This window comes from Hyperolius riggenbachi, chromosome 1, assembly GCF_040937935.1.
Source record: "Hyperolius riggenbachi isolate aHypRig1 chromosome 1, aHypRig1.pri, whole genome shotgun sequence".
Taxonomy (NCBI): domain Eukaryota; kingdom Metazoa; phylum Chordata; class Amphibia; order Anura; family Hyperoliidae; genus Hyperolius; species Hyperolius riggenbachi.
This window is the reverse complement of record NC_090646.1, coordinates 263,725,223-263,750,316: the sequence shown is the minus strand read 5'-3', so window position 1 is coordinate 263,750,316 and position 25,094 is coordinate 263,725,223. Positions and strand designations below refer to the sequence as shown.

Genomic DNA, 25,094 nt, shown 5'->3' with positions numbered 1-25,094 from the left:
CCTCTTAATATAAAGTTTTTCATTAATATCCAGTTTAATAATGTCCATTTGTTTTAAAGAGTTGGTGCACTTATATGCAAGGGTGCTTGAAATGGACCCCTAGTTAACACTGCATTATATGAGCATTATTGAGTGTAGTACCATTTTACGATACTGACGTCACACAGAATTTGTTCAGTATACAGTATGAGCTGTTGATCTGTGCTTGCATTCAATAGCAAACTAGCTAAAGTGTGTACAGATCTGTTTTTAAAAAATTTGCTTCTAAAATGTTCATTTTGCTTATTAAATCCCTTAAAAAAAAATCTTGTGTTAAAAATGTAATGCAAAAACACAAGTATTTTTTGTTATACTGTATAAGATCTTACAGAACAAGCTGTTAGTGGTGTCAATGTCTGCACCTCTGTTAGGGCTCTTTCACACCCAAAAACACATTTGCATTTCATGTTTTGTGATTTTCACTACGTTGGCCTCAATCGAAATGGAGGAAAAATGCAACAAAATTACGGCTGCCTTTTTAGAAAATCGTAAATGCGTTCAGTATGAATGCAAACCCACAATTCCAATTGCAACTTTACTGTACTTTCGTTTTTAAAAATTGCAAGCCTTTTCAAAATTGGAATGGAAAGCAGCTGGTTTGCACGGGCCCTTAGCCTATTGCTCACTCGCTCTGCCCCCCCCCCCCCCCCCACACACACACACAAATGTCTTCATTTGTTTTTAATGACTGTATTTCAACATTAACGCAGAGTTCATAGTAAGTATACAGTGTGGGGTATTGTACTGTTTGTTTAGATAGGCCTAGAGATGATGTTTTGATTTCAGGTCCGCTTTAAGGACTGAAGTTGGACATCCCTTCTTCTTTGAAGGGGACCTGAGGTGAGAGAGATATGGAAGCTGACATATTCATTTCCTTTTCAATAATGCAAGTTGCCTGGCTGTCTACCTGATCTTGTGTTGTCTCCAATACTTTTAGCCATAGACCCTGCACAAGCATGCAGATCAGGTGCTGAGGCTGTGTTTTTACTATATTACTTGCATTTTTCTGTATGCAAATTATGGCGTTATTTTATGCAAATTATCATCTTGTTTAATTGACAAACATTACATGGGAAACTGATTAGTAGTGCAAAAATCTGCAGCAAGCTGTCCATTTTTGGGGGGGAGGGGGGGATCAGAACGGACTACAAAAAATGCATTCAATGGAAACTATTCTATTGGCATTGCATTGCAACTGGTATTGTCTAAAAGGAAATAAATGTTATCCTCCATATCCCTCTAATTGAGATTGCTTTTAATGCTTACAGTGAAAAGAAAAAAGTGAACACAGGCAAGTGTAGGCTTGGTACTATATGTACCCGTGTTTATCTCACATGTCACATCTCACTTCAGGCATGCTCTAAGTACACCTTTAGTTCACTTATCTTTATATAATTGGCCCATGTTTGTGCTGTTAAAGAGTATGATCATTCATTTACATAGGGCCTGATTCACAAAGTTTTTCTGTTAAATTGTCTCACCTTATTTATTAACTCACAATTTATCTCTCCTTAAATGACGTAACTCATGATTTACCTCTTCTTATCTAACTTAATCATGGTTTAGCTCTCCTTATTTGACATATCACATGCATTATCTCTCCTTATTTATCTCCTGCATTAGCACTCCTTACTGTTAAGGTGAAAAATAAGTAACCTTTGTAAACCAACCCCATAGTGCCCTCATCTCCCATGGTGGAACAAACATGGGTACATAAAACTAGACATTAGCAAGTATGAACAAGGGCCCTTTCACACTGAAAATCGCTGAAAAATCACTAGCATGTGATTGTGAGTTTTTTGGTGATTTTTCAAATGAGTTTGCAATTATTGTTTTGGGAGCAAGAATCACGGTGCGATCGTTCCCAAAATGCTGCATGCAGCAACCGCAATGCTGCAGTGTAAATGCTTCCATAGGGAGACACTGCACTAGCAATTTCTTTTCTGAAGAATCCTCCAGATGATGATTAGGTACAGGACAGCAGGAAATGCAGACAGAAGATTAATCATGGAGATAGTGGAGTAGTGGATGAGGCTATTTTTCTTTTTGTTCACCGGAACACAGGCCCGTTACATAAGGATATATTAGACTGCCAGACCTAAATTTGCTTCTTGAATATTTGGGATTCCATTGCCAGTTACATGGCTGATAATAACAGGAAGTGAGAATATCTCCATAACAAAGACATGACTGTGATAAAATCCTGACAGGTTTAATACTTCCTTATGGTTTTACTGCTCTGCATTACAGCTGGGAAGATATATGTTCACCTGAACAAGAGCTTGATGTTTTCACCTACTGTGACACAGGCAGTAATAAAATCATGCAGAGGCTGTACCCCTCCATCACTTTCTTTTCAAAAATAGTTTTGGCTACAGTTCCACATTATATCTTTCTTGATTGTAAATGTAGTGTTGTGCTTTTTTAAAGCTAGTTATACATGAACCGATAATGGCCTGATCTAGGTGCTCTGATCGGAAATCGGTTAGGTAGATATTGTCAACATGCCATCTACCAAGCTACCAGGGCTGTGGAGTCGGAGTCATGGAGTCGAGGCAATTTTGGGTGGTCGGAGTCGGGAAAAAATGCACAGACTCCGACTCCTAATGAATTTAAACTGTAATTAAAATAGAAAATGATAAAATGTTCTATTTCTCAGATAATAGTCATCATAAATAATTTATACATGCAGTAATAGCTGTGCTTAGTCCACAAAAAATAAATAAACCAATTAAAATTAGTTGTGCTGCTTCAATAAAGCAGTCCCCGTATTTTTAAAGTCAGATATACACATCTGATTGTGACTGTACCGTATATATGATGTGTACACAGGAATCTCTTATATACTAAATAATGTCTATGCTGTAAGAATAAAGCCTGATGTGTAGCTGTGTCACTAATAGAGATGGTCAACGAGATGGAAATAATTATGCGTTGATTCTGATTTATGCAAATGTACTCTTTGCTCATAAAATCAAATAATTTGATATGTTGTTAAAATTTGGTTTGGTGACTACGAATTATATGGTACCTGAGAAGGATGAAAAGAAAAGTTTTTTTATACATACCTGGGGCTTCTTCCAGCCCCCTTGAGGCTAATCAGTCCCTCGCTATCCACCTCCACCACCTGGATCTTCTGCTATGAGTCCTGGTAATTCAGCCAGTCAGAGCAGTCCGGCCGCATGCCGCTTCCACAGCTAGGAGCGTTCTGCACCTGCGCAATAGTGCTGCGCAGGTGTAGTACGCTCCCGGTGGCGGAGTGTGTGCATGCGCACTACGCCAGACTGGCTCAAGTACTTGGACCCATAGCAGAAGATCCAGGTGGCGGAGGAGGACAGCGAGGGACTGATTAGCCTAAAGGGGGCTGGAGGAAGCCCCAGGTATGTATAAAACTTTAATTTCATCTGTCTCCGGTTTACTTTGTTAAACAGTAGTACTATACTCTACATATGCACTCTCCACAGAGCTGCAGGGAATCCACTGAGAATGTTGTGCACATTGAACACAGAGGTGTTGTCTATCACCCATAAACCTGGTTCAGATTGTGCATGAAGAATGTGTAATAGAGGAAGAATCTCCTTATTCCCCTGCAGAGTACCTGCACATCATTCTTACATGTACCCACACTTACATTGCCTAGGGCCTGATAGATGTTCTTTGTTCCGGTCTGTACATTTTACAAGTACTCTTACCAAGGACTAGATTTAGTCTATGACTAATGGGAATAAATATGGCAGTCTCCATATCCTTCTCACTTCAGTTGTCTTTTAAAATTCCTAAGCGTTGGCAGTTAAGAGACGAATTTCATGTTACATACTTTCAATCAACAAGATTGTAATATGCAAATTAGAGGAGTCTGAGTCGGTGGAATCCTAAACTGAGAAGTCTGAGTCGGTGGATTTTTGGACTCCACAGCCCTGCAAGCTACTATATCAGAATTTGTCATACTTGCTTACTTACAAAACATGATTATATTTATACAGGCGCTTGGTTGGGACCTAGGGACTGCGTTTATTATGGGCAGTTGTTTACTATATCAGAGTTTACTATAACAAGATTGTAGTGTATCAACAGAAATTAGGTTGAACTGCTTTATGCAAGTCAACAATTCTTAATTGCAGGTCTTCTGAGAGCTCTTTTGTGCGAGGCATCATTCACATCCGATAAGTCTACCTGGGAAAAGCAAACCCAAAACTGTTGTGCGTTTTTATAGGGCAGGGCAGCTGTAACAAACACCTCCAATCTCCTCTCATTGATTGGGCTCCAGCGGGCTGACACCTCACTCCAATTAGTTATTAGAGGCGTAATTAGTCTAGGGGTTTACATACTTTTTCCACCTACACTGTGAAGGTTTACATATTGTGTTCAATAACATGGAAACATTTAATTATTTTGTGGTATTAGTTTAAAAGATATGTCCAGGAAACCTGAAAAATAAAAATCCACTTACCTGGGGCCTCCTCCAGCCCCTGACAGCCATACTGTGCCCTCGCTGCAGCTCCGGTGGATCCCGGTCTCCTCCGCTGCAGAAGCCAACCTCGCTAGGTCGGCTTCTTCTGCACTCCACCGCGCGGGTCACGTGGTCTGGCTGACGTCATCGGGACTGTACTGCGCAGTCCTAATGACGTCAGCCAGACCACATGACCCGCGCGGTGGAGTGCAGAGCAGCTGATTCGTAAGCTGACTTGGTGTGGTCAGCTTCTGCAGCGGAGGAGCCCGGGAGCCACCAGAGCTGTGTTGAGGGCACAGGACGGCTGCCAGGGGCTGGAGGAAGCCCCAGGTAAGTGGATTTTAATTTTTCAGGTTGCTTGGATGTATCCTTTAAGCAGAGTATGATTGTCTATTGATGTGACTTAGATGAAGATCAGATCACATTTTATGACCAATTTGTGCAGAAATCAATATAATTCCAAAGGGTTCACATACTTTTTCTTGCTACTGTATTACAAACTTCTGAAGCGCCGCTGCAGAGTAGCCGAATGGTGCTGGCATAAATTGAATTTTCTGAGTACTTCCCATGCTATAAAGAGACCTTTCATAGACTCAGACTGGCCCTCTCAGCTGCTAAATATTTTACTTCTACTCTTTCAGTCCGCTCTGTCTTTCCGTCCGCTCTGTCTGTCCCACAATTTCAAACCGCTTTTCTCTACCTTCATTACCTTCCACCTCTCACACCCTCCTTCTTGGCTGAAGACTTACCTCAACTAACTGAATATATCCTCTCGCCTCTCATCTCTAAATCACACCCTACTACCTGCACCTTGATCTCATTCCCTCACCTCATAACTCACCTTTTCTCTTCCATCTTATCTGTCCTAACCTCTCTCTTCAACCTTTCCATTTCATTTGGTACTTTACCATCCATCGTCAAGCAAGCCCCGTCATGCTAAAAAAAAAAAAAAAACTGCGACCACACCACCCCCACCAACTACAGGTCCACATTCTTTTTTCCTTGAAACTACTGGAGCTTTCTGTCCACTCGGAGTTGGCATGTCATCTCACTACCACTTACTGCTTTCTCAGCTTCAGTCTAGCTTCTGACCCGTAACTCCACAGACACAGCTCTAGTTAAAGTAGTCAATGACTTATTCACCGCTAAAGCCAAGGGTTTCTACTCCATTCTCATTCTCAGTCGGCTGTTCTTTGCCTGCACATCTCTGCACGTGTAGTGCAATCATGCGACATGCAGGAAAACTGTAAATGGTGAATAGCCAGCTGGTACTGAGGAGGATGGATGGAGGGGACATTGGGAGCAAGATACTCTCAAGCCGCACTGCTGCACTCTACTCTGCAATGGGAGGACACAGAAAAGGGGTACATGGAAAGGAAGAGAGGAATGAAGTCAGTCCTTCCCTCCCCATATCCCTGACTTCACAACACTAATTGACCCTGGAGAAGGAGGCAGCCTGGGAACCTGGGGGGTGCCTTATAAGCACGGGTTAAAGGGAAGAGGATGGGAGTGGGGTAAGCACAAGCATTAATGACTTGTGAGCCAAACATAATGCAAATTGGGCAAACCACTTGTGGGCCAAATGTGATGGCACTGCGGCCACGAGCCACAGTTTGACATGTATGCCTTAGACTGTAAGCCCACTTGGACAATGTTCTTTATCCTTGTGTTATTATTGCTGTGTAACCTGTTATGTATTTCTTCCTTCATGTATGATGCATTGCTGACCTGTTCAATTGCTGTTTATCCGTAACCCACCACCTTGTCTGTATTATGTATTTTGTATTGTAAAGTGCCACGGAAAGTGCTGGCGCCATAAATCCAAAATTATAACTGTTGGTAATTAATACAATGCTATGTGGCTGCCTTCCTCTTGCCACCACTTCCCCCACATGGAGAACAAAAATATACTGCTGCACCCACTATTTTCTTTGAAAGACTGAAAAAATCGATTATTTTTGGGCTGTTTGACATTGGAGGCAATTTCTGAAACGCAACACGATTGCTCCCAGAATGCTGCATGCAGCTGTTTTGTGATTGCAAAGGCTGCAATTTGAAAGCTCCCATAGGGAGACAGTGCACTAACACGTTGCCAATCAATAGACCATGGGCTTTGGGGATAGGGAACTCCGTTTGATTAGCCAGCATATTGACTGCATGAGGCATGCTGGACAATGTAGTTTTTCTGCAGCTGTAGGATGGCAGGTTGTCCAGCCTTGCTGATAGTTGACTGGAAATTATTATTCTTTTCTTTCATATGAAAAGGTCAGAAGCGCTGAAGCAATTTCTCTTGGCAAAATTTATCCTTTCCTATTTACAAGTTGGCAACTATTCTTTAACACTTAGGAGCAGCCTGTGCGATGCATGCACTAAAGAAAAATACTACACCCCTGTGAAGGTCTCGCTTTCTGCAGATGGAAATGTAAACAGAACCTTGTGTATTGTGGAGACTGCCCAGAAAAAGATCATTTTGCACTATGCCCTGAAGGCAAATCAACAACTTTAAACAAAACAAACCAGTTTCTCACCTTTGTTTCAGTAAAGTACTTAAAGAACCAGACACTGAGAAAAACCAAAAACTTGTCAGTTTGCTTTGTCTTCTGATTAACTTCTTTGTCATATCGGTAAAACAAATTTCTTTACAGCTTGTATTTGCTTTTGTGAATACTTCATTATTAGACAAGTGGGTAGTATGTGATGTTGCAAGCTTGTAGTGATGCTAGTTGTGCGTAGCAGGCTTTTTTTTTGAACAGTTGAAAAGTGTACATTGTATTTTTTTTAATCTTTTTTTCTGTGTCATTTTTCTTGATTTAAGGCTATTGATAGAATGTGACATTAAAAAAAAATCCATTTAATAACTTTTTAAAAAAATATCTGCTCTCCTGTGGTGACTTCTGCTAGTACCCCTAATCCATTAGGAGTTTTTGTTGGAGTCATATGATACCAGTTATGTTGTAGTATTTTATGTGGTCTCTTGACTTGGATGTTAGTAAGACCTGGCTCAATAAGTAGTTTAGTAGGTAAACAGGACAGGTTGTATGATTGGGCACTCATGTTTAATTTGAATCTTTATAAGCTGTGTCTTTGTCTGAGTCTTTGCGTGTATTGCAAGACACTACCCATCTGGTCTGCTGTCCAGTGGTTGTTATTAATGGGGAAAATCCCAAACCACATTATCAATTAGTGAGTTTGTAAAAAGTAGGAGTATTTAAAGGGTTAAGGAAGTGTGTTTAAATACTCACATTTATAGCTCCACTAGCTGGTGACCCGGTGTTCTCCATGGTATGTATTTGGTGGTTGTTGGCTCTGGCCACTTTTCTAACCTTGACACGCAATAACTAAATTATCAAGTTTGTGAGCTTTGGGGTCCTTGGTATCAATAATTTACATTTTCCCGTTGAAATCAGGGCTGGATTTGTGACAAGGCCACATAGGCCGGTGCCAAGGGCGGGGGAGGAGCAAGAGTGGTTGGCACTCATGCTATGACAGTGGGCCTTGAGCGGTATAAAATACAAATCCGGCCCTGATTGAAATTAAAGAAATCTGATTGGCTGTTTGTGGCTCCATCCCCTTTCGTGAATTTGAACCCAATGCCCCCAATGACCAACTGTGCCAAGTTTGAGGCTTCTGCCATTAACAGTGTAAGAATGGTAGCATTTTAAATATTCCCCTTGAAAATCAGTAGGTGAATTTTGATTGGCTGTTGTAGGCTCCACCCACTTTCCTGTAAATGAATCCCAGTCACCCTGCCATTAACAGTGTAAGAATGGCTGCAGTTTACATTTTTTTCCATTTAAAATGAACAGCTAAAATTTGACCTCGGTCACCAAGTGACCAGCTGTGCCACGTTTGGAGACTATTGCTGTGAGAATGACCGCCTTTTAAATTGTTTTTGTTGATGTGAATGAGTGAAATTTGATTGGCTGTTAGTATTTCTGCCCAGGTGTGCAGGGGGGGGGGGGGGGGGATGTGAGACCCCCAGAACATATCTTCCACGTAGTAAGGGGTCTGTATACCAAGTTTAGTTGAAATAGGTCAAGGCATTTTTAAGTGATTGCGGTGTACATATATACATACGCAAACATCCAAATATATATATATATATATATATATATATATATATATATATATATATATATATATATATATATATATATATACATATATATGTGTGTGTGTACGGTATATTATATTATGATAGCGTGCTTCCACAAATGGAGGTACTATTAAAGTGCACCTATATACAGCCTCATAAACTGTGTCAAACAAATTCCCTAGTGTAAACATTAGTAATGTAACAAAGAAAGATATCTGAAATACTGTCTCTCTAACTAGCCATGTATTTATATTTTCCCCATTGATTCCTGGCAGATTCGAGATCACTGTGATCGAATCTGCCAGAAGTCTGTGCCCCAACATATCAGATTGATTTTCAGTAAAAAGTGATAAAAATTATCGATCCTACCAGTTGGAAAATTTCCATTGATCGGGGGCTGGGCTGGAGCGGCAGTAGATTGACGGCCCATAGTGTTGCAGTGTACTTTTGCGATTCAATACATTTTTAATAGATTACATGCTGAAATCTATTCAAAATCTCTGTGCAGTGTGAGGAAGAAATAGATCCCTCTCTGATCAGATTGGTATTGTGAACTTGTGCATGTTTAGAGCAAATACACTTGTTCACCATTGCAGCCGAAGACAAGAGCGTTGTCAAGAACTGGCCCGCGGCACGCCTGCGAATACGGTTTCCGACTGTGGGTTTGACCAGATCAAGCGGGGAGCAGCCTTATTCAAGCTAAAAACAAGGCTGGGACCCCTCAAACACTTCTCACTGCCACCACTAGCTGTTGCTAGACACGACCACTCTGCTGTCGAGTGCTCAGCACGCAATCCGCATTTTCGTACTCGGGTCAGCTTTGCGCTTTAGGCCGAATATGAGAACGCCACGCAAACACACAGTTGCAATCTTACACTGTAGTGAAGCAAAACCACTAACAGCCGTTCCGAATGATACTGTTAGCCACTCCGAGACTTCCCACTCTGCTGTCGAGCGCAGAAGTGCCCCATACACACAATGCAATTACAATCTTATACGGTAGTGTTGCTCAGTCATACAATCAGGCACTTCAGTGTCTTCTAGGCCATGAGTGTTAGTTTAGTACAGCAGAAGTCAAACTTATTAAATAACGATTTAATATTCCAGGAAAAAAAAGTGGAACAATGCAGAAAATAATATATACAAAAGATTTACAAAAACAAAGTAACAGTTACAAAATAAAAGTTACAAGGATACACACAAATCAAGTTGCAAAAATAAAAGGGAAATAAACGTAAAGTGAACTTTTACCAGCGCAAATGTCCAACCGTGGAAGGACACGGATTTACCGATTCGATCGGGATCAGCTCTGGCGATGTGCTACCCTCAAGAGAAGATGATCTGTGACTGTCCCAGTCTGGTTCTTATAGTCCCAAGTGTTGCCCCGGGCAATGGATGTTCAGTCCCTCAATCTAATGCAATTTCCCCAAAGTGTGACATCACCATCTGCCGAGCCCCCTGTCACATCTGAGCTAGCTGTGACATGCAAATGTCAAGGCTTTTTCTGCCCCCCCTCCCCCCCACATTGGTGACAACTTTGAGCAAGGCTTTTCAACATTCCATCAGGCTGTCATATGTAAGTTCCAGAGTTTCCTGATAGCCTATGAAGTTGTCAGACTCAATTAGTCCGATTGTATTTTGGGACAATTGGGTGTCTACATGTCACAGAGTTCAAAAGCTATGCAGACAATCCAATTAGCAGTGACCCACTCTCAGAGGAACTGCACACAGAAACTCAAAGTACTTCATATTGTCATACAGACCATCACATTAGCATTCAGTTTCCTGGAGCCAGGTGACACCTTCAAAAGTCAGACTAGCTTTTAGCAGACATGCGTATCTGAGGTAGTACACAGCAGACAGAAAAATGAAAACCATATGTTCCTGTATTATCCTTAACATCATAACTAGCTGCTATCATGACAGCATGGCTCGGTTTTTCCCTGGAAGCGAGACCCCCGTGGGACAGAGGACGGCGTGGGAAGCCTCATTGGGACCCTGGGGCTTCCCCCTACCGAGGTGAGTACCCTACAGGGGAACTTTTTGATGTTAGTGTCTCGTTAAGGCAAACTTGGATTTAGCACATGCTTTATGCTGGGAATATACGGCTCGATTTTGAGCCATTAAGATGGCTCGATAGATAATTTCCGACCTGTCCGATCTCCTGCCCGATCGTTTCGCAGCTCGATTCCAGATTGAAGTGAATGGAAAAATATACGAAAAATGAGCGGAAGATAAGAGAATTGACTACAGCGAAACAATTGTGCTGCAAAATCGAGCCGTGTATGCCCAGCATTAGACCAATTTGACATTATCTGCATATTTAGGGGATAACATGTGTATGTTTCTTGCCTAGTTCTTGACAAATTTTATATAATTTATGGTCCCAAAGGAGTTATGGGTGGGCAGTGGCTGAGGAGAGGAGACCCAGTGACGGAACCAGGGGAAATAACTTCTGTATGGTGTTTGCTCTTCAGCAGAACATACTATGTGGTACTCTGCAGAACCAGTGGGGGAAAAATACCACTGTAGTATTCATTAATGCTGGGAACACACAATTCCATTTCCTGTCCAATGGATGGGGGATCGGACAGGAAGTTGTATCATGTGCACATGTCCAAACTGCTCCCGATCGATAAAGGGATCAATGTTCCAATGATAAATTCGCCAAAATCTATGCCTTTCTCGATTCAAAATGGATCAGACATGGCGGAAATAATCTCTTGATTTTTCTGTGAATTGGGTGGGAAATTGCCTTGTGTTCCCAGCATAAGATTTTTCATTTTTGGTCCAAAAAGGCCTTGCATTAAATCTGTGTGTATATGGTATATGGTAAATCTACAGAACTGTTGCCTTGTGACCTAAGGCAAATCTTAATGTGTCTGTTTGCAAACCATCCCATGATCTCCACTTGTCTTTGTGTTGGTTAAAGAAGAAATCTGCAAAGCATTAGATAAAAGTATTCCCCAAGCTGGAAGACTTATTACACACTATTTTTTAAAAACTTTTATTTTTTTCCTTTTGCTTGTGATGCGCTTTGAAGGATCACTTAATGCCTGTTCTGTTGCTGAAAAGTCGTGACCTCTTATAACTTGTTTCCCTGAAACTATTATTACGCGTATTTTTGGGTGGAAGTTTTTGAATAGTCAAAGCACCTGGCTGGGAAGTTAATGTTTAGTATTGAAATAGCACTGACCTTTTCCACAGCGCTTTCCAGAGAATGTCTGTGTCTGTACACACGCGCAAACACACACACCACTTACATGCATACGCATGCATACATATATCCTTCTAATTCCTACCCTAGTCAAATGTCCATCAGTCTATTGCCAAATTAGGGGGAAGACAATTTATCTGATATTTACATACAAACACCATTCAGATGGTGCCCTGGTTGGGATTTGGCTGGGACCCAGCACTGTAAGGAGAGGGTGCTATCCAAAACACAACAATGCTGCCCATAGTAACCAGTCATATTATGGTTTTGCCATCTTAACTACTTAAGGACCAAAATGATTGAAATCTACGCCCTGTTTTGATGGTCTTCTGGCTGGCAGGGCGTAGATTTCCATCACCACCCGCAACGCGCATCCGCCGTTTCCGTCACTCCCCGACGATCGCGTTGCTCAATCCCGACGTCTCTTCCCGCAGCTCACTGGCTCTGCCGATTTCATTGGCTCCTGGCCGTGCCCATCAATGTAAGCCGCTCCCATTGGCTTACATTGATAGACACGGTCAGGAGCCAATGAAAGCGGCTCCTGACCGGCTCGCATGACTCTGTCATCATAGAGACGGCAGTGTGAATGTTAGAATGATTCCGGGGTGCGGCGGTGATGGCGATTTCACCAGGTATGCGCTGCGATTCGTCGGGAATCTGTCGTTATTGTACCAGCGGTCTCTGGTTCTTAATGGGGCAGAGACCACTGGTACTTAAGTGGTTAAAGAGGGACATATAGTAGAATGCAGGAAAATATTGGAAGGCATTGTATATTTTGAACTGGCTTTGGATCTCTCAGAAACTAAACAGGATCTACAGTTTCTGTCAGCTGCCCAGTTAACACACCACATGTCAAGCTCTGACAATGTGCAGTCAGCAGTATACACAGTTTGTGTAGCAAAGCAAATGAATGATAGTAAATCCACAGCAAATCGACTGTTTACACTTGGTGACTGCTCAGCTTAACCATTTCCCACCAGGCCATTGGTGGCAGAAAGTGGCCATGTGGGGGGCGCACTTCTGTCTCTCCGCTTACTCCCTTTGCAGTGTAAGCCACAGCAGCCACATGCTTTGAGATCCCCCTTCCCATTCTTACCCCCACTCCACTCTCTCTATTCCCCGTTTGTGAGTGAATGCATAGCGAGCCACAGCAGAAGCTATTCCAGCACTGGGTCCTCTGATCTCTTTCTTACTCACACCAGTTGGCGTGCATCAGCATCCCTCATTCTCCTGATTCATGTCACATGACATGCTGATGCACACTGACCAGTGTGAGGGATGAAGACAGTTGGGCCTAGGGGACAGATACTGGCTGCTCTGATCACCTAGTGAGGATGGAAAGATGCTAACTGCACTACTTACTAAGGTGGAGGAGTAGATAATTGCTGCACTTGGGGTCCAAGAGGGTTTATGGCTGCACATAGAGGGCTAAGAGGGGTTTAATGACTGCAATAATTTATGCATTTTGATGGAAAGACTTATACATGAGTCATTCAAAATAATGCAACTCAAACTGTACCTTGATGCGATGGGAGGGAAAAAAAGTTCACTTTTAATTATCTGGGGCTTCTTTGAATGCCCCCCCCCCCAAATTAGTCATTGTGGTCCCACTGTCACCCCAAATAAAGTCTGTGTCTGGCTGAGTCTCATACTATAGTGCTGTGCGGCTCCTTGAGCATGTTTCCGTGTGCCAGGAGCATTCGGCACATGCACAGTTCAGAAAGACTTGTAAGTGCACATACACAGAATGGTTCTGCCTATTGGGAGCTTGATCAAGGAGGTGCCATGGCTGGGACAGCACATGCGCCATAGTGCATGACCCGGGTTGCAAACTTCCATCTTGGTGACAGTGGAACACCGGAGGGGGCCCAGAGGACTCAGAGAAACCTGAAAGACTAGGGGAAGCTGGAAGAAAGTAAAGGTTGACTTCCAGTTGTAACCTGTTACTCCCTGATTTCCCCCCTGGTGCATCGGACTGTCATGGCTGAGACAGAGGGGGAAGGCAGGAGAGGACTGACAGTGATTTCTGTGCGGATTGAGCACTGGTCCTGTCGTCACCGCACACAGAAAGGTTATCAGCTCTGTGCAGGGTCCAATTCGGTGCACTCCCCCCTTCCCCTGTATGTTTGTCAGCATGCAGACAGCTTATGCTGGTGTATGCGCATGGTGCACATGGACACATAACATTAGCTCCCTTGTGCGATTGGTAAGATACACTGTCTTTCCCAGGAGAGGAAGTTAGGATGTGTGCTCCTAATCCATTGATAGGTTTGATGCAATGAATGTGTTTGCATGTCTGCACTATGCATGTTGCAGGGCCAGAGTTAGGACACCTATGTTTACCTGGGTTCTTCTACGCAGTATAGGTGACTAAGCATAAGAATGCATTCTTCTGTGAACTAAAACCCTGGCTTTTAATTTAGCTGTAGGGATAACAGTTGTGCCTGGATGAGTAAATCTGTGAATGCATTTGTTTGAACATTTGCATGTGAGTGTGCGAAGGGTTAATTGATTTTTGCTGTTTCTAGCCACACCCCCTTCAGCACCTCCCTTTCCCTAATAATTTATTTAATGTCCTAACTAGAGGCGATGTGCCTGGATATATGTATGTTTAAGCTCTGTGCAGGGGTGACAGGGCAGGTGCCTGATTAGTACAATAGTATCCAGCAGAGGAAGAGGCAGCACAGTGGGGAAGGCAGGAGGGCACACAGCACAGGAACTAAGGAATTGGAGGGTTATGATGATGATCAAGAATGGGATGAAATGACTGTATATGAATAAATTAAATGGAATTTAAGAAATTCATGATGGAATTCAGAGTTTGGATGATATTCCAGAATGTGATAATGTAACAATTGAGTTTGGAGCGTTATATTATCTAGAATGTGATAACATTTGAGTTTGGAGTTGGGATGTTCCAGTCATAACATTTGAAATAAAACACATTTTCATTTTTTGTTAAAGAATATTTGTGTTCATTGTGATTCATAGAAATATAAGATAGACCCTGAAAATAAGTTCTAGCACATTTTTTTGGAGCAAGCATTAATACAAGACACGGTCTTCTTTTTGGGTAAACACGGTATATCATTCCCAATACAAAGTCTTAAAGGACACCTGAAGTGAGACCGTCTGCCATATTTTTCTTCTCTTTAAAGGGGAACTTCAGCCTAAACAAACATACTGTCATCAAGTTACATTAGTTATGTTAATTAGATTAGATAGGTAATATAATCTCTTACCCACCCCGTTTTAAAAGAACAGGCAAATGTTTGTGATTCATGGGGGCTGCCATCTTTGTCATGGGGGCAGCCATATTTTTGGTTGAAAGGAGGTGACAAGGACCAGGAGACACAGTTCCAACTATCCTGTGTCCTGATTACCCCTCCCAGCTGCACACGCTAGGCTTCAAATGTCAAATTCAAAATGTCAAAAAAAAATTTTTTGCACCAAAACAGCAGAACGAGAACAAAATCAGAAATCCCATCATGCTTTGCACAGCATCAGGGGAAAAAAGCCCGGGCAGTTTTCTTCTGTGCAGCTAAAAATGAGGCTTGTATAAGAGAAACAAAGTTCTGATGCCGTGAAACTGTTAAAGAAACACAAAGCCTTTTCAGTGCTGCTGAGTCGATTTTTAGTCCGGAGGTTCACTTTAAACAATACCAGTTGCCCATCCTGCTAATGTCTGAATCACATACCTGAAACATGCATGTGGCAAATCCAGTCAAGCTTCAGTTAGAAACCTCTGATCTGCATGCTTGTTCAGAGTCTATGGCTGAAGTATTAAAGGCAGAGGATCAGCAGGAGAACCGGGCATTTTGCATTGTTTATAAGGAAATAAATATGTCAGTCTCCATATCCCTCTCATTTCAGGTGTGCTTGTGATTAGACACAGATGAGGGTGAATTAGACAGGCTAAAATCTCTAAATACATACAGGGTGCATTTCTCTGTTTTCCTTCTGTCCTGTGCAAGAGTTCAGGTCCACTTTAAGTTGTTTTAAGTGGTCAATCCATTCCTGCAGTGTTCCCAGATACAGAAGTTGAATCTGCTCATATCGTGCCAAAGCCGAGCCTGGTGTTAGTTATCCTCACATCTGCACCACTGGATGAGGGAATGGAACAGCAGCAATTATGAGTTACCTGCATACGTTTACCAAAGCCCATGAGACACATTTTACTTTGAAAATACTGACTTGCAAATCTGTGTGCACACCTCCACTGTTGCAGGTCACAGTACAATATAATGGAATACCGATTGTGTATTCTTATAAGTTTGCATACAGATTGCAGTTGTCTCTGGTAACAGTGATCTGCACTTTCACATCTGCATCAGAGCTTTTCAACCTTTCTATGCAACTTATCCAGAGTTTGAATTTTTTTTTGAATACCCTCTTTGTAATATGGGTAGAGTGCAGGTGGGCCAGGCTTCCATGTACTGTTGTGTGGAAGCCTGCATATGCTGCACTGTTGGCAAGACTTTAGAACATTTAGGGAGGTGCAGTAAATATCTTGGCGGTTTTCTCAGGGAAGAGAGGGCAGGCGGGGTCGTGCACTGGAAGTCAGGTGATGCGGGGTATTTAGGACGGCTTTGCGGAACGAGGCAGGGCAAGATTTTTTTCTTTATGCTAGATGCACACGATACAATTTTCTGACAGATTTACTGTCAGATCGACTATTTCCAACAGGTCCGATCTGATTTCCGATTGTTTTTCTGTTCACTTCTATGGAAAATCGATCAAAAAAATCGATCGGTAATCAGATCGGACCTGTTGGAAAGAGTTGATCTGTAAATCTGTCAGAAAATTGTATGGTTTGTACCTAGAGATCCGCTTTAAAGTGTAGCTGTCGGGCATAAAATCAAAAATCAATTCTATATATTTATCTGGTAAACAAGTAATGAGGATGCTAACCAGGCAATCGAAAAGTTAAAATCTCTTTTACTTTTCTTGTTGATAAATGATCATTCTCCAGTTTACCTGACTCTTATTTGGTACGTTGCCGCACAAAGGAAGTTGCAGGGCATGCTGGGTTGTCCTTTTTTTTTGCTTCTGTGCATTAGTTAAGTCTGAGGGGAAATAAAGAAGCAAAAAAAGACAACTCAGCATGCCCTGCAACTTCTTTGTGCGGCAACATACCAAATAAGAGTCAGGTAAACTGGGGAATGATCATTTATACACAAGAAAAGTAAAAGAGATTTTAACTTTTCGATTGCCTGGTTAGCATCCTTATTACTTGTTTACCAGATAAAAATAAAGAATTGATTTTTGATTTTATGCCCGACAGTTACACTTTAAGTACATTGCTATGTAAAGTATTCACGTGCAGTGAAACATGCTTAGGGAAAACTGCGAACAAAGCACTTGGCCTGATTTCCCAAAATTCTTGCAGTCTAGAGATTAGTGAATAACCCTGACCCAGATCTATTGAAAATTGTTAGGTGCTAAAAGCTAGAACCCTTGTATGAGTCATCCTATATAATAAAACCCCTGTGTCCGTACCTTTTTTGCCAGCACGCATGCGCGGCATGCAGGTGGACGTTTGACAATATAGGGAGACAGGGGCTGGTGTGGGTGTGGCGGGTGTGTATGCGTCGCATGTGTACACATCGCCGCTGATCATGCGGATGTTGCAGCGACAGGGAGTTGTTGTGGTGTGAGGGGCGTAGTAGGAGTCCTAGCTCCTGGTTTTAAATGGGCGGGCTTAGTACTAGTATCTTATAATAGGGGTGATTTCTGAAGTCTATTCTTTCTCTCGCTGATGCTTCAGGGAGTTTCAGGGACCACTATACACATGTTAGACACATCAGCCCTGAAAGGCCAGTGTGTTCAAGGCTTAAAGTAAACCTGAGGTGAAATAAAAGTATTAATATACACTTGCATCCATGTTCTGTAGGCTCTTATGACCCCTCCAGGATACTTTTTTCACCAAGCCATCCCTCCATCTTGCCACTGTAAGTTCCGTTTGGAAATCGAGTCAGATCTTCAAGGAGGATGTGCTGTTCATACACTTGCTCCCACACAGCTGTGTGTAGCATCTTGGCCATGCACAGTTCCAATCACTTGATACAATTAAACACAAGATAACATTATGTAGAGGTCGGAAGCAGCCAGCTCTGCTGGCAGAGAAGCTGCTAAAGCCTGTGTTAACCCTTTGAATGCAGTTCTAGTAAAAAAAACATGCTGGTTGTATATAAGATGCTGTAAATAATATATTAGAGCAAAGTACCTGTAAAAAATGCAGGGTTTCATTCCGCATTAAAACCAAATACACATGGTAGATTAAAGTCACCTCAAACAAGCAAAGTCTCACAAACATCTTTACCCCAAAGATAAACGACAATTCTTTTTTTTTTTTTTTTCTTTTTCTTTTTCTTTTTTCCGTTAAATCTTTTTTTATTGCAGATTTTAAATGACAATTCTGTTAAATGATGTTGTCTGCACACCAATATTCCAAGCGACTATGTCTTTTAAATACTGTGCACGGAAGCAACATTTAGCACGGCATGTGCACATGCTACAGAACAATATAGTTTGAATGACATTGTACACGCCTGGCCAAATGCATGACATCTGCCCAACAATCGTCTGAGTGGATCGAGCAAAATGCCTGATATTGGTCCCTTGTTGTTATGCTACATTTTTCACAACTAATGTTCTCCCCAGAATTTTTTACCAGCTGTGTGGCATGAAAAAGTAGCTGGGTGCACAACTCTGCTTACAGCAGAGAAGAAGGTGAGCCGATGATAGCCGGGTGGTCACCAAAACTAGCCGGGTGGAGCACCCAGCTAAAAAAGAGCCCGAGGAGAACATTATCGCCTGATACTGCAAAATCTGTAGTTCACCGTACACTTTTGTATAGCATGTGTACATAGAATACTAAAGCTGTTTCTATTTACTTTTCAAAAGAGTTTCCCCTTGCATTCCACTGCAGTTGACTGCCTTATTTGCATACATAAAGCACTGGGTTTATAGATCCTTGCAATTAAAATAATAATATAAAAAAGATATAATAAGTAGTACTATATGTGCCCATGTTTCTCCTCAAGTCACATGTCAGTCAGGTAAGCTTTCAGCCACAATCCTTTCTGTGATGTGTTAGAAAGTATTAATATTTCAGGTTACAGTAAAGCTCACAAGGAGCATTATTGGTGTTTTCCTTCAGTAGCTATGAGAGTTTGTTTTGGCTAGCTTTCTTCTAGTGTTAATAGCTATTTGGGCAGTATCTGAGGATTTCCTATTGACCAGTAGCTTATCTTGGAAATTTATCAGTTATGCAATCTTTTATGCAGTTATGCAATCTTTTATCAGTCATGCAATGCCTTCTTTTTCATCTCATTTCAAAAACTTCACAAATGTAATGATAGGCTACTTATCTTCCAATTGTGGTTTTCTGTGAAAATATTTTTGTATTTTTGTGAAATATCTAATTCATCCAAGTCATGGTATGTTAAAAAATATATTAGCAGAAAATGCATCACTATTATGTTGGCCACATGGATTTAATCTGAAATAGTAATTTCAATTGACACAAATCTTTTACCCGTCTTGAGAAACATTTATTTTCTCCAAAATTTGTACCTCACATTCCTCAGATTGTCTTGAAGTGAGATAAACTGCAGAGCCATGACCTGCAAAGATGGCTGTTTTATGTCAATGTTCTTAGGGGCTGGTTTAATGCAGTGCAGTCTTTAACGGTGCAGTGCAGGTGTGCCATTTATTCCAATGAGTGTCAGCGCATCTATTTTTGCATATAATAATGCTTGCAGCATTGCGTTGGCATTGTGAGTCGGGCTGCATCTGAGAAGTGAGAACGGCTTCATATAAAGCAGACATGAACTCTTGCACAGTGAACAATGAAATACTTTATTCCACATATAGGTACAGACTAACCAGCAAGCTCATGGTGAACCAGAACTCATTGGAGTGTGTGAGGGGCTACAATGGTCCTAAAAGCCCTCTTACTAAAATACTAAGGAAAACAAAAGTTTGCTTTCTTAAAACAGAAAGAATTTGCGATAATTCAGGTTGGAGTGAGCTTGAGATGTCTCCCAATGCATCACTGCTGAATATATGCAAATTAACCATTGTTGCCATTAGAAGCTAAACACCTCCAAAACCGCTGGAATGCAATGATGTGCCAGCTTGTTAATTTGTACAGAGCCATAATAATCCAACATGCATACAGACTGTTTCGGATTGTTTGATCCTCATCAGTGCATAGCATTGATTAATTTGGCTCTATGGAGTAGGGCTTGTAACACAGAGAGGCACAGACTAACCAACAAGCTCATGGTGAACTAGAACTCATTGGAGTGAGTAATGGTCCTAAAAGCCCCCTTACTAAAATGCTAAGAAAAACAAGTGTTTCCTTTCTTAAAACAGAAAGAATTTGTGATCATTCAGGTTGGTGTGAGCTTGAGATGTCTCCCAGAGCAACACTGCTGAATATATGCAAATATTTCTCAGTGGTTTAATTGCTTGTTTTTCCATTGCAAAAATTGGATTTCACTACTAAAACCTGCAGTGTGAAGGAGATGGGAGTTGCCATGTTTCTCTTCTTTGCTATTTTGCTGGATGTATAGTGTAAATCCTTTTGCCCATAAAGCTAGGTTCCCACTTGAGCGACACTCCCAACGGCCAGCAGACATGCACAGTGTAGTGTCCTCTCCAGTGGTCTGTGTCTGGTCTGGTTGTAGCCTGGGTCAGATGCGTTTCTACCATAGACCACATGGGAAACATATTTGCTCCTCACATGGGAAAAAACGAGGAGTTTTTACTCCTCTTCCCTTTATTTCCCTGCCTAGCTGAAATAATGATCCTCTGCTTACTTTGTGTTTACAAGCAAGGCTGAGGTGACTCAGCGATTAGAGGAGAAAAGAAAAAAAAATTAAGGGAAGAAGTGACATCAGTATTTGGCCTCAAACTGTGGGCAAAAGACATGGTTCCCACCAGGAACAGAATTCTCTTCATTTACTGTACAAAATTCACTGAATGTGGACCGTACAATACAGGTTATGTAAGTAGATGAAGTATTTATCTACTTATATATGTGTTTTTTCACCTGGCATAGTATGGCTAATCCACCTGCTTTAAGAATTCACCCCTGGGTTATTGAAAACTCATTTATTTTAATCACATGCACATCATTTTGACACATTTGTTCAATAACTGGGTGTTGGTGTTTGAACAGGGTTGTGCTTGTACTCCTGCTGTAGTTGTATTACCTTACTTCATGAAGAAAAATCCTTTCATTTTACAAGGTTCCTATAGCCAGACCTTGAGAGAGGACTTGAATCGCGGCAGTGGTAAGCTGAATACTTTTTCTCTAGATAGAATGAATGTCAAATCTATCTCTATTGGCAGGCCACACTATGCCTCCCCATTTATTAGTGATAGGTGTGACAGGCCCACCATTTTTTTTCTTTCCTTTTGGCTGACAGTGACCCCATGGAGATGGGTGAGCTAGTTTATTGCCTTTGAGTGGCAGGAGAACAATGACTGTTTAACCTTCTACTACATCCAGTAATACAGCACTAGTGGTTCGGCTGATTCTCAGAATTCTGCTGAAATTTGGTTATTATCAAGTGGGACATAACAGTCACTACTACCTGATTGGTTGCCTGCTGGACAAGGGGCATTATTGACCTGCGTATGGTTGGCTTCAGAGGCAGGGTTGTCACCTGAACAGGAGGTGAGCAGAATTCTTCCCAAAAGAGACACTAGTGAATTCTTAGCACTCCCTTTCTCTTGCACAAAGTTTTGACTAGCGTTGGCAAACTTGAAGTGGAGAGTAATATGGAGGCTGCCATCTTGATTCCCTTATACCATGCCGGTTGCCTGGCTGTCATGCTTTAGTTGTTTTTGTGTCACACTACTGCAATAAACATACAGCAAGTGGAGTCAGATCAAAGTCAAAGCATCTGATCTGTATGCTTATTCTGGGCCATTGACTTAAAGTGCACCTGAAGTGAGACACATATGGTGGCTGCCCTATTTATTTCCTTTTAAACAATACCAGTTGCCTGGTAGTCCTGCTGATCTCTTTGGCTGCAGTAGTGTCTGAATCACACACCTGAAACAAGCATGCAGCTAATTCAGTTGGACTTTAGTCAGACTTTCTGTTCTGCATGCTTGTTCAGGGTCTATGGCTAAAAGTATTTAAGGCAGCCAGGCAACATGCATTGTTGAAAAGGAAATAAATGTCAACCTCCATATCCCTCTCACTTCAGGTGTATTTTAACTATTTCTGGAGCTTACTTATTGAAAACTATGCCCTGTTTGGAACCTGGTTATCCCTGCCGGGGTGTAGATTTCAATTACCATGCCTCACACGCTCCTCGATCACATTGGCTCACAGTGATCTCCGGGTCAGGAACCAATGAAATCGGCTCCTGACCGGCTCATGGGGCTGTACTGTCATACCGACAGCAGAGCAAGTGGGCTTCAGCGATGGGAGAGAGGAACAAATGGCGAGGGAGACTGGTCCATGCAGCATGACATTGGTGGACCCCATTTTTTTATCCAAAAGTCTCTGGTCCTTAAGGGGCCGGAGACTTCTGTTACTGAAGTGGTTAAGTATTCGAGGCAGAGCATAAGCACAGAAGTCAAGAAATGGGCATTGTGAAAGAATGATAATGGCAGGCTCCTCTCACGTCAGGTTTCTTAAAGTCCAGAAAATTGTAATACAGAAATATCCAGTTAAACATGCAGAACAAGTCTATTATAATGCAGCTGGGGTTTCAGAAACTGAACCTGAGTTTGTTCCAGGAATTCATTGACAACTAGAAAATATCTGACCACAACTTGGTAAATAGAAATAGAGCAGCAATATTTTTGTACCTAACCATATTAGATGGGCAGTGGTACCAGTCTGTGTGTGCTTATATCGCTGAGGTAAAGTAGCTTTGTGAGGTGGTTGAAAATCAGTCATCAGAAATAGTTACCTATTTAAAAGGATTCATGCCTGTTTGCACGTCTGCAGAGTGCAGAGCTCATAGATGAGCAATACAGCACAGGTGAGGAGAACTGCATATTTTGAAGCCGTTTGACTTAGGTGCCTGTATTGTCTGCTTCTGTCTCCTTTCCCATGTGACCTGGGTGTGTAAAATAGGACATCAGCTGTTAATCAGTCTCATTAACTATTTCTGCATTGTTCAGAGATGCACACTATCCTTCTATCTCTAGAGAATATGCATGCAGTGTAGTGCAGGATACAGAACCTAGGTTCTGAACACGTACTTTGTGTACCTCCGGGGGTACTTATGTTGGGCACCGGGGGTATTTATTGCAATAATTTAAAGGGAACCTAAACCGATAAGGATTTGGATTTTTCCTTTTAAATAATACCAGTTGCCTGACTCTCCTGCTGATCCCGTGTCTCTTATACTTTCAGCCACAGCCCCTGAACAAGCATGCAGATCAGGTGCTCTGACTGAAGTCAGACTGGATTAGCTACATGCTTGTTTCAGGTCTGGATTCAGCCTCTACTGCTAAATAGATCAGCTGGACTGCCAGGCAACTGGTATTGTTTAAAAGGAAACATCCATATCCCTCTCAGTTGAGGTTCCCTTTAACCACTTGCCGACCGCCCACTACCTATGGACGCCGGCAAAGTGGCACCCCCAGGACCGCCTAATGCCGATTGGCGGCGGCACCTGGGGGACTGATCAGCCGGAGATCACGCGCATCTGCCGGCATTAGGCTTCGCCCACCCACGACGTCAACCCGCCGGCCAATTGGCAGCACCGGCGGGTTGTTAACCCTCGATCTGCGGCTACAAAGTGTATAATACACTTTGTAATGTATACAAAGTGTATTATACAGGCTGCCTCCTACACTGGTGGTCCCAGTAATCGAGGGTATGTATGTATGCACCCAAGCACACTGATCCAGCCCCCCCCCCCCCCGATCGCCCACAGCACCCCTCAGACCCCCCCCCCCCCCCGATCGCCCCCTCAGACCATTGTTTGCACCCAATCACACCCCTAGTCACCCATCAATCACCCCCTGCCAGTATCTGTCAAAGCTATATTTTAGATCAGGTCCTAAACTGCCCCCTGGGGGCTCTTGATCACACCCTTAGATCCTCCCCAGACCCCCCCCCCTATGTACTGTATACATCTATTCTCCCCTGTAATCACCCCCTGTCACCACCTGTCACTGCCACCCATCAGATCAGACCCTAACCTGCCCGTTGCGGGCACCTGATCACCCGCCCACACCCTCAGATTGCCCGCAGACCCGCCCTCAGATCACCTCCCAAGTGCATTATTTACATCTGTTCTCCCCTCTAATCACCCACTGACCACCCATCAATCACCCCTGTCGCCACCTGTCACTGCTACCCATCAGATCAGATCAGACCCTAATCTGCCCCTTGCGGGCACCCAATCACCCGCCCACACCCCTAGATCGCCCTCAGACCCCTCCTGATCACCTTGCCAGTGCATTGCTTGCATCTATTCTCCCCTCTAATCACACCCTGATCACCTATCAATCACCCCGTCACCCCTTGTCACTGCTACCCATCAGATCAGACCCTAATCTGCCCCTTGCAGGCACCCAAGCACCCACCCACACCCTCAGATCGCCCTCTGATCCCCGCCCTGATCACCTCCCCAGTGCATTATTTACATCTGTTCTCCCCTCTAATCACCCACTGATCACTCATCAATCACCCCCTGTCACTGCTACCCATCAGATCAGACCCTAATCTGCCCCTTGCGGGCACCCAATTACCTGCCCACACCCTCAGATCACCCCCAGCCCCCCTGATCACCTCCCCAGTGCATTGCTTGCATCTATTCCCCCCCTCTAATCACACCCTGAGACACCCATCAATCACCTCCTTTCACCACCCCGTAGCACACCTACCCATCAGATCAGGCCCTAATTTGCCCCTGGGGGGGCTCCTGATCACTCAGCCAAACCCTCAGATCCCCCCTCGAACCCCCTTTCAATCTCCTCCCCAGTGCATTGATTGCATCTATTCTCCCCTCTAATCACCCCCTGAGACACCCATCAATCACCAACTGTCACCCCCTAGCACTCCTATCCATCAGATCAGGCCCTAATCTGCCCCCTGCAGTCTTCTGATCACCCAGCAAAACCCTCACCCGCCCCACCGCAGTGACAGAATTTTTTTTTTCTGATCACTGCTGGGCTCTACGGCTTAATTGTAGCTGAGACCAACCGTTATGCCACACAATATGAAACTGCCAATCCAAGAAGCTACCATGCCCAGCCTTTTCGGTGTAAACCACTCCAAGTTTCCGAAACGTAACATTTTTTGG

At 42.8% G+C, this 25,094-nt stretch overlaps 1 protein-coding gene across 4 annotated transcripts in view; it reads left to right on the top strand.

Annotated features, from left to right (window-relative positions):
• The window catches only part of AFF1 (ALF transcription elongation factor 1), a 205,870-nt gene that overhangs the window by 91,034 nt on the left and 89,742 nt on the right, over positions 1-25,094 (top strand). The window lies entirely within an intron of this gene.